Here is a 16,602-nt window from a genome sequence, read left to right as displayed (position 1 = left end):
GTTTAACATTCGGAAATCAATCAACATAATCCATCATATCAACAAAAGATAAAAATCATATGATCATATCAATAGATGTAGAGAAAGCAATTGAGAAGATCCAGCATCCGTTTATGATGAAAACCCTCGCCAAATTGGGGATAGAGGGGACTTACCCCAATATAGTTAAAGCCAGCTACCACAAGCATACAGCAAGCATCATCCTCAATGGGGAAAATTTGAGAGCGTTCACCCTAAGATCAGCAACGAGATAAGGATTCCGACTCTCTCAACTGCTGTTGAACATATTACTGGAAATACTAGCAATAGCAATTAGGCAAGCAAAAGAGATTAAGGCCATCCAAATAGGAAAGGAAGAAATCAAGCTCTCACTATTCGCAAATGATATGATATTATACTTAAAGAACCCTAAAAACTCTACCAAGAAACTCCTAGAAATGATAGACTCGAGAGTAAAGTTACAGGTATAAAATAAATACCTAAAAGTCCATGGCTTTACTATACACAAATGCTGAGAGAGAAGAAAATGACAAGATGAAAACAATCCCATTCACATTTGTGTGCCAGAAAATCAACTACATAGGAATTAGTTTAACTAATGAAGTAGAGGAACTGTACAAAGAAAACTACAAAACGCTGCTTCTTGAAATAAAAGAGGAAGAGAGGAAATGGAAAAATATCCCCTGTTCATGGATCTGGAGAATTTATATTGTCAAAATGGCAATACATCCAAAAGCACTGTACAAATTCAATGCGATCCCTATTAGGTTATGGATGACATTCTTCAAAGAATTGGAGCAAACACTCCTGAAATTTATATGGAACAATAAGCCCCCACGAAGAGCTAAAGCAAGTCTTGGTTAAAAGAAAATGGGAGGAATTAACCTCCCGAACCTCAAACTTTACTAAAAGTAGTAATAATTAAAACAGCATGATACTGGAAAAAAGGTAGAGCTCCAGAGCTATGGAATGGGGTTGAATATACTGACATCTCCCCTCAAACATATGACCATCTAATCTTTGAAAAAGGGGCAAGAAATGTGAAGTGGAGTAAGGAAAGTCTTTTTAACAAATGGTGCTGGCAAAACTGGACGACTACGTGCAAACTACTGGGCTTCGATCTCTGCCTAACACAATGTACAAAAGTAAGATGAAAATGGATCAAAGACCTAAACATCAGACCGGAACCCATAAGGTACATTTAAGACAAAGTTGGCAAAACCCTCCAAGACATTGAAGCTAATGGTATCTTCATGGATGTCACATCACTGGCCAATCAATTGGGAATATCTTAAACTAAGAAGCTTCTGCACCTCAAAAGAAACAATGACTAAAATACAGAGAGAGTCTACAGAATGAGGAAGGATATTCTCCAAATACACATCTGAGAAGGGGTTGATATCAAATATATACAAAGTACTGATTGAACTCCACAAGAAGAAAACATCCAACCCCAACAAAAAATGGGGCAACGAAATGAACAGAGACTTAATCAAAGAAGAAATCCGAATGGCTAAAAGGCACATGAGAAAATGCTCTACATCTTTAATCATCAGGGAGATGCGGATCAAAACAACAATGAGATATCATTTCACACCACAGACACTGGCCCACATTCAAAAAAACAAAGGCAACCTTTGTTGGCACGATGTGGCGACAAAGGGACCCTCCTTCACTGCTGGTGGTAATGCCGACTGGCTCAACCCTTTCGGAAAAAAGTAGAGATGATTCTCAAAAAATTAGAATTTCAGCTCCCATTTGACCCACCAATACCACTCCTGGGAATATACCTCGGAGAAGCAAAAAAGGATAGTCGAAGTGACCCCTGCACTTATTTTTTCATTGCAGTACTATTTACAATAGCTAGAATATGGAAAAAAAAACCCGATTGCCTGAGAATAGATGACTGGTTACAGAAACGTTGGTACATCTACACAGTGGAGTACTATGTGGCAGTTAGAAAAAAATGAAGTCATGAAATTTACTTACAAGTGGTACTGCATGGAAAATATTATGCTAAGCGAAATGAGTCAGAAAGAGAGGGACACACATAGAAAGACTGCATTCAACTGGTTAACATAAAGTAGCAAACTAAGAGAATAACAACAAGAACAGCTGTGATAAATACCAGGTTCTTCACTCCATGGCTTAGATACCAGCCTCATACTCTAGGGGTAAAGGCAGCTCAGATAGAGAAGGGAGCACCAAAAAAAGGGTGCTGAGAATATCCACCCAGAATGGGAGATGCATGCTGACAGCAGTCTATAGACAGAACATGATTGCCACCCAAAGTCTCTCCTACAGATTATAGCACCGAAAAGGAAAGATAGAAGAAAAGGGAGTGCCCTGCCACAAAGGCAGGGCAGGATGGAGGATAGGGGGTGTGAGTGATACTGGGAGTGGTAGGGGTGAAGAATGGGCTCTGGTGTTGGGGTGGGTACTCAATCATTGTATAACTGAAACCCAAGCACACAACTTGTAAGTCCACAACTGTAACTCATGGTGTTTAATAAAACAAAACAAAACAAAATAAAACAAGAGAAAGGTCTAACAATAGCAAACAGGATTGTAGTACCCAAAACATTTGGAAACAGGAACATTGGCAAGTATTTTTAAATAAGCATCCAGGAGAGGATGTAGCATTGTGAGTGAACAAATCTACTGTATGGATTCATCTCATCCTCGAAATGGAAAATGACAATGTGTTACAGTTACAAATTTTCAAATAAGATATATACCATCAACTTTTTGCTGTGTTTCTATGCTTTGCCAAGTATGATTCTAATTTTTAAATTTCCTTCAATAATTAAAACAGTATTGGCCTGCATTAATCATTTTAATTAATGTTTTATTGAAATGTTTTTAACATTATTAAAAATGTTTTATTAAAATGTCATTTTAAAAAACAAACATATAGTCCAAACCGCTATTGCAGTATGTAGAGGGTGTGTACCTTGTATGCAGATAACCTGAGCTCAGTCCCCAGAACCCTGAGCATGCCAGGAGTGATCTCTGGATACAGAGTGGGAAGTGAGCCCGGAGCACATCTAGGTGCACTCCCCTCCCCACAAAAAAGGAAGAAAAGAAAAGAAAAACATATAAATGATTCTTGAGTAACATAGAGAATAAGAGTGCTAACTCCTATATAACTTTTGAAAATCGTCAAATTTAAGAGATAGTCTGCTATTGGCCAAGAAGATGGTTTTTTAAAATACAAATTATCGACCATCTATCTTCACTCCCATTCCTTCCCATTCCAGTCGTCGCATGATGTTCTCAAGGGTGGCAATGAGGAGTTTCGGTGAAATGGTATCACCCTGCCGCACCCCTCTCTTGACATCAATGATCACTACTTTGTAGAATGGTGAGATCCTGGTAGTGTATCCGCAAAACAGCTCACGGAGGATCCTGATGTATTGGGCTTGAATACCCTGATTGGCTAGGGCTTCAATGACCGCTTCCATCTCAACAGAAGCAAAAGCCGTCTTTAAATCAATGAACATTAAACAGCGGCCTCTTCAACTCCCGAGAAACCTCAATGAGCTTGGTTATCGTGTGGATATGGTCGATGGTGCTGAATCCTTTGCGGAACCCTGCTTGCTCGTATGGTTGTCCTTCATCTAGTGTTCTGCCAATCCTATTTAGGATGACTCGAGTGAACAACTTGTAGATGACAGACAATAGGCAGATCGGGTGATAGTTGCCAATGTCATGGATATCTCCCTTCTTGAACAGTAGTACGGTCCTGCTGGTTTTCCATTGGGACGGAATCTTGCATTCAGACAGGTAGCGAGTGAAGAGCCAAGCCAGTGTATTGATGAGTACTGACTGCAGGTTCTTCAGGTGTTCAGGTCTGACCTTGTCTGGGCCGGGTGCTGTTTCTTTCTTTACCTATGAAATGGAGTGTCGGATTTCGGAAGGGAGAACTTTGGGAACTACATATCCATCCTGTGGAATTTGGTATGTCAGCAAGTGGACATGGCTATCGAAGAGATTTGAGTAGAAGTCATGGATAATCTTCTCCATTGCCGTTCTGGAGGATGTGATGGATCCATCGGGACGTCGGAGGGCAGTCATCTTGGTCTTATAGTTGGCGAAGGACAGGCAGGCGTTACGAATACTTTTCCCGGCTTCTGCCGCATCTACCAGTACTTCTGCTCTTCTCTCTTTGAGGTCTTCCTTGTTCGCATCTCTGCACTGCTTTGCGAGCTTGGACATTAGCTTGCGGTTGCCTGAGGCATGCGCCAAACCACGCTGGCGAATTAGCTCAAGAGTTTTCGAAGATAGGCGATTTTTAGTGGCTATCTCTCTCTTGGCGTTCCTCGCACATTCATGGAGGTGCTGAACCAGTCCATCGTATTCCTCGTCAATGTTGTCAACAATGGCATCTTCCCATGTTGCCGCAATAGTAGCAAAGAGTTCCCAGTTGGTGGTCATTCTGGGAGTTCTCTTTTTGAACTTTTCAGCCCTTTCTCCCCGCTCTGTGAAGTAGAATTTTGCACGAAGGAGACGGTGGTCCGATCCCGTTCGAAATTTTGGGACAACAGCAACATCAGTCAGGCAAAACCATTGATTGAATATGATGTGATCTATTTCGTTGGGGAATCGTCCACCGGGGACTCCCATGTCCATCATTTAGATTCTGCCTCCTGGAACTGTGAGTTACCATGAATGGTCTTGGTTAACATGATGGATTCAGATAGTCTCTCACCCTGTTTGTTCCATTCTAGGCCATGGATCTTGATGTGAAGTTCTTCAGCTGATCTTCTCGGTCCTATCTTGGCATTAAAATCACCCACAATGATCTTGTAGAAGGTGTGGTCTTCTTTATAGAACTCCTCTAGCTCCATGTAGAACTTCTCGATTTCTCTTTCATCATAATGAGATGTTGGTGCGTAGACAACGAAGATAGTGTGGTCTGTAAACCTGTAAATTTGATACATTTAAAAATTAATAATGGATTTTACAATAGTCTTTCAATTATGTATTTACATTAGTCCATATACAAGCATGATTTTTAAACAATAAATTTCAGTGACAATAAAATTTTGGAGTTTTTCATAATTGTAATGATTTACTGCTCAGTCTATATTGATGTGAACATTTTTATCTATTTGTCTAATTTTCTGATTGTTTATTTAATATCAGTAGTTAACAGCTAAATTACCGATGACTGATTATGTGGCTCAGGGTTAAAGCACTTGGGTTGCGTGTGTGAAACTTTGGGTTGGCCTCCTGCAAGGCAAATGCCCTACCCACTGTGCTGCAAAAGTTATATAAAATATACTAATAATAAGACCTAATGATGTTGGTGAAGAGTGCAATATAAATGATTATTTAGTAATTTTCTTGATTTGTTAATGAAATGTGTAAGCTCTTGATTATAATGGGAGTATTTTTCTAACATAAGAGTCTGAGGAAGGTGAAACTGTTATAACTGTCCTGTAGGATTCCATCTCCCTAGCCTGCTTCATTCTACCTCTCTCTCTATCCAATCCAGTCTTCTTCTTGGGAATCTGACCTCCTGATTGGCTAGCCTCTACCTTTCAACTGCCTACTTTATGACATCATTCTCCCACCCAACCAACCACCAACTGGTAGAATCTTGGGGTTGGTACCGCTTGACCTTGAGCCTGGAAGGTGGTGGCGGAAAGAGATGGTCCTAGGAGAGTTAATGGAGTGATGGATGGATGGGAAGGAAACCGGGAAGGGTAGGGAGTTGGACAGCTGGTGATCAGCATGGGAGATTTGGTAGATGTTTTCTAAATACTTTAACATGTTTTTCGTAAATGATATGCAAAATAAAAATACGAAAATAAGATAGGTTCCAAAGAAGAGGTTACATATAAGACCGAGAGAGCTGAAAGGGCTGGCATTCCTTCTGGAGCTTTCAATCATACCATTTACTAAAGATGATATTTTCACATCATTTAGCTGTGGAGAGGAATAGTGAGAAACAGAATGCCACCAGAAAAGCAATCTGGATGACCACGGTTCATAAAAGCCAGGTGAAATGTGTTCACATGTATCCCAAGTGCAAGTGTATTAACTGGAACATATATTTCACTAAGTCTGCTTGGTACCAGTTACTTCTTTGGAGGACATGGAGGAAAACAAATGCAGTTTCTGACAGACCTGAGACTAAACTGCTAACAAATTTTCCCAGGAAAGGGTAGTTGACTGGCTGGGAACAGAAAACGTGAAAAGTGTTTTGCTACCTTTAATGTATGGCTGAGGGAATTGATCCCAGTAATCTCTTAAAACTAACAAGCTTCAACTCTCTTGAAGGAATGTTGTATTCACTGAGGAAAAAATGTTGGGAGAAAAGTCTGAAATGATGGGAAAAGAGACAATAAGTGTAAAAGGAGGGCTTGAAATTTGGGTTCCTCTGAAAACAAAGCTTGAAACAAGAAGATCTGTGGGTAACATGATCTACTGGAAATGGGATCTGAGGAGGAAAAGAGTGATATCAGGGATGTGAACAAGGGAAATCCAAGTTAAGGAAGACTTAGTTAGCTGACTACCCCATGGTCAACATGGTTCCAAGACTACCAGAAATTACCAAGAAATTTACTTTAATTTTCTTTGTTTTATATGGTCAATTACAACATGTATTCTGTGCTTTCTTCAAACAGAGTTTTTCTTTCTCAATATTCTGTTCATTTGTGTAAGCATCTTAAACAACTGCTGGATAACAGAATTATTTGAGCAGACTTATTTTTTACTTTAATGTTTAGTTACTGTGTCTGGCATATCGAATACTCTCGGTAGCTTGCCGGGCTCTCCGAGAAGGGCGGAGGACTCGAACTCGGGTCGGCCATGTTGGCTGTGTGCAAGGCAGACGCCCTACCCACTGTGCTATCGCTCCAGCAAATGTTTAGTTGAGATTACTGAAAACTGGGCCTAAATTGAAGTTTGTCTTGATTGGTACAAGTAGAGAAGGAGATCTAGGCATGGAATTAGAGATCATAGGTTACCACATTCAGTTCCTAATAAAACAAGTAAAGGACAGTGTCCCAAATAGATTATTGAAAAAGATATTCATCTCTATTTAACCTGTAAATTCAGCATTTTCTATATTAAATTAAAAATGAAAGAATGTTCCTATATTTGGTCTTTTAAAGACATTCCACATTGGTTAAGGAAACAAACACTGCCTATGAAATCATAACAACTTGATCATAAAAACCTGATTACTACTTAGATTTACAAGAATGTCAGTGCTAAGAATTATTTCCCTGGATCTCACTAGTGTACATGATATTCATATGAATACATCTGTGTGGAAACATCGCTGGTATCTAATTTAGAGAATAGATATATAGAGATTAGATCACATAGCTGAGTGTGATCTCAACTTTTCTAGACACTCCCCTACCCCACACACACCCAAAGACTTGTACTAATCCTTATGGATCCATGACTTTTCCTCCTCCCATCTCCAAGAATCTTTTAAAATTTCTTTTCAAGTACTAATGTAATGCGCTTTAGAAAATATTGAGTTAAACTTAATTGTTGTCATTTAGCTTTTAGAGAACCGAGAAAATCTTATTAAAAGTGTATTTTTGTATTCTTTGAAAATGGTAATAAGAACATTATCATTGAGTCCCTGAATATACATTATATAAAGAATTTTCTGAGAAATTCCCTGTACAAATCAATACTCGAAGAAATAAATGACTTCTCTGAATGAGAATGAACTGGGACATTTCAAAGTATCAATCAGTGAATCAAAGATGAATCATAGCATCCTATAGATAAAAATGATCTTGATGTAATCTAGTCAACACCATTACATTTTTTTTCTTATACCAGCTGATAGCACTTTTAATTTTTTAGTTTTTATTTTTTATTTTTATTAGTGAAACACCATGAGGTACAGTTGTAGACTTACATACCTTTGTGCTTGGGTTTCAGTTATACAAGTATCAAGTAACCATCCCTCCACCAGTGCCCATTCTCCACCGCCAAGGAACCCAGTGACCCTCCCACCCCCCATCTCCCCAAATCCGCCCCACCTCAGGGCATTCCCTTTTGGTTTTTCTTTGCTTTGGGGTGTTGTGGTTTGCAATTGAGGTCAATACCATTACATTTTCAAAGAAGAAAATAGGCCCCAAGATGTTCAAGACACTGCTAGTGTCCTGGGCTTCTTCCCAGCATGTACCCTGCTCCAAGCCCGCCCTTTGGAAATATGCTGGGAAGGAAAACTGGATGTTCCTTTCCTCACACTGACCTGAAAGACTCTTCCTGATACTCAGCCAGATCAACTATTTCATTTGTTGCCTGATATCACCTCCTGTCCTTTATTTAAAAAAAAAAAAAAACATTTGATTTGTTTCTGGAATATAAAGAAAAAAACTGAATGGAGTAATAAAACAAAAGCAAAATTAAACCTTTACACTCTGACATCAGAATAGTCCTTACAAGAGGGGAAGTAAATGACTGAAATGGGTAGGGGACTGCTCTTAGTTGGTTGTGCACAGTAGCTGGATATTTGAAAGTGCATGGAGTATGAATACACAGTTGCTGAGATGAGGAAGTCTGTATTTGAAGGGAATACAGTTTGTTAACTAGTCATCACAATTACATGATTGCCACTCAATGCCTCTTTTCGTATGTTTTTTAGATAATTCTTCCCCTCCTCTGTTTGCTTAGGACCGCACATTGTCTCTCCCCTCGTGTTCTTTCAGGAAGCCAGAGAGAAGTCTTCAGGCAGGAAGAGCATGAAATTTACATAGGAGTGGTACTACCTGGACTGTATCATGTTCAGCGAAATGAGTCAGAAAGAGAGGGACAGAAAGAACAAGATTGCATTCACCCGGAGAACATAAAATAACAAAACAGGAGATTAACTGCCAAGAGTGGCCGAGATTAGTGTCAGGAATTTTTCCTCATAGCTTGGAGACCAACCACACAGGCTAGCAGAAAAGGCAGCTCAGATAGAGAATGGAGCACCAAATAAAGGGTGTTGGGAGGATCCTCCCAGGATGGGAGAGCATGCTGAACATAGACTATAGACCAAACATGGTTGTCACTCAATGCCTCTTTTGCAAACCACAACACCTAAAAGGAGAGAGAGAACAAAGGGGAATGCCCTCCCACAGAGTCAGGGTGGGATGAGGGGATGGGGGTTGGGAGGCATACTGGGATCCCTGGTGGTGGGAAATGGGCACTGGTGGAGGGATGGGTATTTGATCATTGTATAAATGAAACCCACGCACAAAAATTCATATGTCTACAACCGTACCTCATGGTGTCTCACTAATAAAAATTTGAATATTAAAAATAAAAAAATTGGAACATAAAGTAAAAATAAAACAAGAGAAAGATCTAACAATAGCAAAGAGGCCTATAGTACTCAAAATGTTAAGAAATAGGCACTTTGGCAAGTATTTTTAAATACGCATCCAGGAGAGAATATAGAATTTTTTGTGAACAAATCTACGCTATGGATTCATCTTATCCTTGAAATGGAAAAGGAAAATGTGTTACAGTTACCAACTTTCAAAAAATATATATATCATCTATTTTTGCTATGTTTCTATGCTTTACCGAGTATTATCCTGATTTTTAAATTTACTTTAAGGATTAAAACAGTATTTGCCTGCATTAAACTTTTTAATTAAATGTTCTATTAGAAGTGATTTTTAATTATTAAAAATGTTTTATTCACATGTAATTTTCTAAAAGAAACATATAGGCCAAAGAGCTAGTGCAGCATGTAGAGGGTGTTTACCTTGTATGTAGCTAACCTAAATTCAATCCCCAGAACCCTGAGCCTGCTAGGGGTGATCTCTGGATACAGAGTCAGAAGGGAGCCCGGAGCACATCTGGGTGCACTCCACTCCCCACATAAAGGGAAGAATAGAAAAGAAAAACATATAACTGATTCTTGAGTAACATAGAGCTTAACGATGCTAACTCATCTATAATGTTTGAAACCCCCAAATTTAATAGATAGTCTGCTATTAACCAAGAACATGGTTTTCTAATAGTATTTAATTCCATTGTCGGCAAGTAGTGCGATGTGTGGCCTGTCCATCTGCAAATTTTGATACACTTCAAAACTTTAATCGATTTTATAATAGACTATATAATACAACTGTATTTGATGTTATTAAGTGATAATTTATATTTCTATTTTTGTGGGGTATTTGGGCCATAGTATGTGGTAAATGGGACTTCACAATCTGTGCTCACGGATTATTCCTGGTGGTGCCAACCATTAATTTGGGTTGACTGTGTGCATGGTAAGTGCTTTAACCCCTATATTAAGTCTGGGGTCCAACCAAATCATTTGTCTGCATATATTTTATACATGCATGCATGGCATACTTTTTCTTAGATTTTTTTATATTTCTAGGATTTATTGATCATCTTTAATTATTTCACATCCATACCAACGTCCAAAAATTCTCGAAAAGTAATTATTGAAAAATATAATATAGAAGTCCAAATTTGTATTGCTAATTGGATAACTATATTAAGAAGAAAATAGAACCACAATAAACATACAATTAAAATGGACATACATTTCTTTGGAGTCTTTCAATTATGCATTTATATTAGTCTATATACAAGTATGATTTTTAAATAAACAATTTCTGTTACTATAAAATGTTTATTGAGATTTTATAATTGTAATGTTTTCCAGCTAAGATGACATTGATGTGAACATTTATATCTATTTGTCTACTTTTCTAATTGTTTCCTTAATATCAATTCTTAAAAGCTAACATACTTATGACCCGATATGTAGCTCAGGACAAAAGAACTTGGCTTTCATGTATGAAATTTTGGTTTCTATTCTTCGCACTATAGAAGCAAAAGCAAAATCATTAACTCTGGTTGGAAAAATAGCTCGGTGGTAAAATATTTACCTCACATTTCTGAGGTTATGGGTTTGATCCCTGAATTTCCATATACACACACAAAAGCTAACTTACAACAAAGTCTCACACTCGATACCTAACTGGACCCGCTCCAGAAATTCGATGAAAAATGGGAGGACAGTGACAGTGACAGTGACTTAATGAACATTAAACTGCTTTAAGCTATATATTGCCTAAATATTATACAGATTTAACTCTCAATAAAATAACTTGAAAAGATCTATTTTCTAGCATCTTTGCTAGGGAAAGATAGCACCTGATTTTTCAATATTTGTAATTTGGGGGGAAATTTTAATTTCTCTTTTTAATTTGTGCTCTTTGTCTACTAGTGAGCTTGAAAATTGCTCTTGTGTGGTACTACATGGAAAATATTATGCTATGGGAAATGAGTCAGAAAGAGGGGCACAGACATAGAAAGATTGCATTCCTCTGGGTAACATAAAGGAACAAAATAAGAAACTAACACACAAGAACAGCTGTGATAAATACCAGGTTGTTCACTCCATGGCTTAGAGGTCAGCTGTACTGTCTAGGGGTAAAGGCAGCGCAGATAGAGAAGGGAGCACCCAATAAAGGGTGCTGGGAAGATCTGCCCAGGATGGGAGATGCCTGCTGAAAGTAGTCTATGGACCGAACAGGATTGCCACCCAATGTCTCTTCTGCAGACCATAGCACCCAAAAGGAGAGATAGAACAAAAGGTAGTGCCCTACCAAAGAGGCAGGTGAGATGGGGGATGGGGAGTAGGAGGGATTCTTGGATTGGTGGGAGTGGAGATTGGTCACTGGTGGTGGAATGGGTACTCGATCACTGTATAACTCAAACCCAAGTGCAACAACTTGTAAGTCTTCAACTGTACCTCATGGTGTTTCACTAATAAAACAAAACAAAACAAAACAAAAATTCAAAAAAAAGAAAACTGCTCTTGTGTTTACTAGTCATTTAAACTTCTTTCAATAGACATTATATGATCATGTTTTATGCTTATTTTTTCTATTCAAATTTAATAGCAAAATACTGATTTATTTCACAGCACTAATTTTTTAAAACCTTTCATCCTTGGCCTATCATATTAATTGCCACTATTTGTTGGTGTTGCTTGTTTTTTGATCACTTAATTTGGTTTTTGTCCTTTTCTTTCAGATTGTAAAATTTTGGACAAATGAGCATATGTTTTTCTTTATCTTCTACAGTTTTACACTGAGAACAACTGTTAGTTTTGTACAAATAAGATACCTGTGCATTTACTATTTCTTCTCATTTTATTTATTTTAACGCATCTCGATTCATCTACAACTTATCCTAGTAAGTGTTGTCATATTGAAAGAAACCACAATTTTTTTCAATCATAGCACTGTAGCACTGTCCTCCCGCGGTTCATCCATTTGCTCGAGAGGGAACCAGTAACATCTTACACCAAATTGTGAGACTTGTTGTCACTGGTTTTGGCCTATCGAATAGGTCATGGGGAGCTTGCCAGGCTTTTGCTATGTGGATGAGATACACTGGGTAGTTTGCCGGGCAGAGGAATCGGAATCAGGGTTAGCCTCCTGCAAGGCAAATGCCCTACCTGCTGTGCTGTAAACGTTATCTAAAATATACTAGTAATACCAAATGTTGTTTCTTTAACAGTGCAATATAAACAATTATTTCGTAATTTTTTTGATTTGTTAATGAAATATGTAAGCTCTTGAGTATAATGAGAATATTTTTCTAACACAAGAGTCTGACAAAGGTGAAACTGTTATAACTGTCTTGTAGGATTCCATCTCCCTAGACTGCTTCATTCTACCATGCTCTCTATCCAATCCGGTGGTCTTCTTGGGATTGTGACCTCCTGATTGGCTAGGCTCTACCTTTCAACTGCCTACTTTATGACATCATTCTCCCACCAAACCAACCACCAACTGGTAGAATCTTGGGGGTCCCATGTAGTAGTTTGTAAACAAATTTGAACCATCTTGGCAAGTGACGAGTGACCAATGACCAATCACGTGTGAGCACTCATTTGTACTGAACACTTGTGGTCTTAAGCCGCTTCAGTGTTCAGACGTACTCTCGTACCATCTCCTCTTCTCGTCTACCTTTCATCGGTATTTCCTCTTCTCTGACCATGTCAGGTAAGGAATAATAATTTTCAAAGCTTTTCATTAGATTTATCATCCATAAACTTAGCAGTCAAGTAAAAACAGCACGTAGTAATGAAAGTAAGTATTCAAGTAGAATTTTATAAGCCTCATTTGAGCTTGACTTTGATATTTGCTGTGTGATTTTAGACATTGGCTTACTTTCTCTCACATACAAAGTGTTTTTCCTCATTGATTACATTATATTTTAGACATACCTAGGAGCTCATATACACACACATACTTAAATATATATATATATATATATATATATGAGTGTTGATTCTCTGTGTTTCTTTTTCCTTTTAATAGTGAATTTTTCATGATTTCCATTGAAAATAAGTAAATCAGAGACAGTATTTTCACAGAAACCGAAAATATAGATGCTGTGGAAAACTGTTAATATATACTAGCATGTTTTATCTGTAATGGTCTCTCCACTTGTATTTATAATTCAGTATTTTGAATATAATGATATTACAAAGTAATAATCATTGATCTTTGAGATTTGATTTTAGCCAGGTAATAAAAATATATGGGGCATGAGTAAGTTGTGGAGTGCTGAGGGTAGGGAGTCAAGCACTCAAAGTTAAGAAAGTTTGGGATCACTTTCATCAAACATTGACCAATCGAAACCTAGACGATATGAGGGAGAAATAAATAGGAAATAAAGAAAGAAAGAAAGAAAGAAAGAAAGAAAGAAAGAAAGAAAAGCAAGCAAGCGTAGGGATGTCGATTATCAAGGAAGGGGAAAACGTTTGTACAGAATGTTGAAGAGAACCAAAGATTTAAAATCAAAAAAGAAAGGTACCAGTAGGAAAAGCAGTTTATCAGAAAGCCATCCTAGCTGGCTTTTTTCCTTATTATCTCTTAGAACACAGTACTTGGTACTTGACAATTTGAGTATAAACACGCTTCAGAAATGATGCTCCCCATAAATAGCTAATAGTGCTGGTCTAGGGCGGTGGAAGACAAAGAATCTTCAATGTTTTTATTACGTTCTGGTTTTTAAGTACATGTATGCGCTGCCTGTTAAATAAAAAAATGGTATATAGTAACTTGAATCAGGAGATTTGATTCATTTTTGTGGTCAGTAGGTTCCAGGTTAAAGCTGCTTGTAATATTTACAAATATTATTTCATGTGATTTTTTCTTCCTAACATCAGAGTATTTTGATAATAGTCAACTTCTGTTTTAAATCCTAAGAGGAAATAGAAAAATCAAGTCTCACAGGTCTAATTACACATTTTTGTCATATTTGTGAATTATGATTTTTCCTACATAAAAGATATTTTATTGGTTTCGGTGCTCATTTATTAAACATTGAGAAGAATGTTTTCCAGGTTGATAAATATAATTCTAATGTAGGGGTTGAAAGTAAGTTTGCAATATTTTATGATCACTTTTTAAATGGTCTTTTCTGTTTCTTGTGTGATCAAGAGAAATCCTCTGCTATGTTTAACACGTGTTGTTTGCTGGTTAATATTCAAAGGTACTGATGAGAATAATTTTTTGTACTTTCGAAATTTCTTTCTGTATTTTACTCATTTAAAACATATCTTGTCTATGAAGTACAATCACGTTTACTTCTATTTTCTTTTTGTTATGTAGTTACTGGTAAATCCTTTCTCTTTAATGGAGTGGTAAAGTGTGCACTCAAAAATCTCCTTCTATTCCATTTTTTTGCTAGCAGTTTTTTCTAAAATAGAATACTGTCTTCATATTGTATATGTGGAACAATTTATTAATAAACTATTAATAAACTTATTGGACTCTTTTATTTGGTTTTGCTTGGGCTCACATCCACTGTTATTCAAGGCCTACTCTTGCGTCTGCTCTCCATAACTTACTGTAATATGCTGCTTGCTACAGAGCCCAGATTTCATATTCTCCTTTTTCAGTTCTGTGATACATATTTTTCATGATGTTTTCTTTACACTTCCTCCTATGAAAATCACATGAAATAGAAAAATAATATTCATGTATGCATTATTTTTCTTAGAATTATTAGTAACTACATTGTAGATAAACAAATTAAGACACAGAGTTTAAATAAAGTTTTCCTTCCAAAAACATTTCTTGGAAAAAACTCCAGTAGTCCTTTTTGAAGTGGATCAAAAATGAGGGTAAACTTCAATGCTTCCACAAGATTAAGTCGTATGTGAACCATAAGTAACAGGTACTCATGGCACAGGTCAAATGGAAACCTGATGATTACAATGGTAATAGTTGTAAAGAACCCAAATGCCTAAATTAATGTAAGGTATCTTCCTTCTGGTTTCTGGCCTTGTAGTGATCATGCAGGATCCTGGCCAAAAAAACACATGCTTTAGTTTATGTAACCTGGAAATTCTTAAGGGACAGAGAGAGATAGTACTGGAGGGGATAAGGCACTTGCCTTGTATACAGCCAATCCAGTTGAATCTCTGTCACGGCATACACTCTCCCCAATGTTCTAAGGGGTCACTCCAGAGTGTAGAGCCAGGAAAAACCCAAGATCACTGTCAGTTGTTGGTCCAAACTCTACACCACCCCAAGCCCCGCCCAATAAAAATTATTGGAATATATGAAATCTCTTTGCCATCTCTGGGCCTCAGGTTTCTTCTTGTCAATTGAATGTTTGCCTTTCTCTTAGACTTCCTAGTTTGAAAAAGCTTCCATTCTAGGAAATAGTATAGGACTCAATAGGAGGCAAGCTACAGGCATTTCTAGGGTAAGGAGAATTATCTGTAAGCAAGAAATCCAGGTACAGACACCATCACCTGGCTCTTCTACAGTTCTGTGTTCACTTTGGGAGCACGATAGCAAATGCACTAAGTGCCAAAAAGTTCCAGGCTTTGAATCACCCCAAATTGTTGGAATTTTGGAAACTCAATTGACTTTTAGTACTAGAAGCATCTCGATGGCTTAAATTTTAAGTGTATATTGTTCCTCTCAGCGTTGAAGGAGATTATTAGTCTCACAGATTTTTTCATCACCCTCTTGTTCCTTACACAAAATTTTCAAAATCCATCTGTATTGGGAACTGCACATGCTCTGCAGCTTTCCCTTCCTGTGGTGAACGATGCAGCTTCCCTAACAGGAATTGTCTGCAACTACTCCAGAGTATCTGCTCCAGCTGGTAGTTCTGCTTGGCTCCTGCCCTCAGCCTCTGGCACCTCTTTCCAACCACTGATGGGTAGTGCTTATCTTTACCAACATTTCCGCACAACAATGCTATCTGGAGTGTTTCACCAGAGTCATATATCTACCTCAGCTGCTTCCTTCCAAAGTGTTTTGGAATGGGATATTGCAGGAAGTGCTGAAGTGATGTCTTCCGTGGGAGACTTTTTTGTGACTATTCTTGACCAAGACACCGCTGTCTCTTCCATGTCTATGGCAGCTCGCTATGAGAAAACACTAGTTACCAACAACACGGTTTCTGACCCATCACTTTCTGCCAGTCTTGTTGAGAGAAGACCATCTCAGGTTCAACATCAGAGTCAAAGCCTGTCACTTCCCTACCAGGAAGGAAGCCAGGTGTATTACTATCATCAAGGCACTCTGGGAACTCTCCTTTCCGGCCTGCAGTCCTATGACTCCATGT

The sequence above is a fragment of the Sorex fumeus genome, unplaced genomic scaffold (genome assembly GCF_029834395.1).
Source record: "Sorex fumeus unplaced genomic scaffold, SorFum_2.1 ptg000070l, whole genome shotgun sequence".
In the NCBI taxonomy this organism is placed as follows: domain Eukaryota; kingdom Metazoa; phylum Chordata; class Mammalia; order Eulipotyphla; family Soricidae; genus Sorex; species Sorex fumeus.
The sequence above is the reverse complement of the archived record's forward strand: the minus strand, read 5'-3'. Positions refer to the sequence as shown.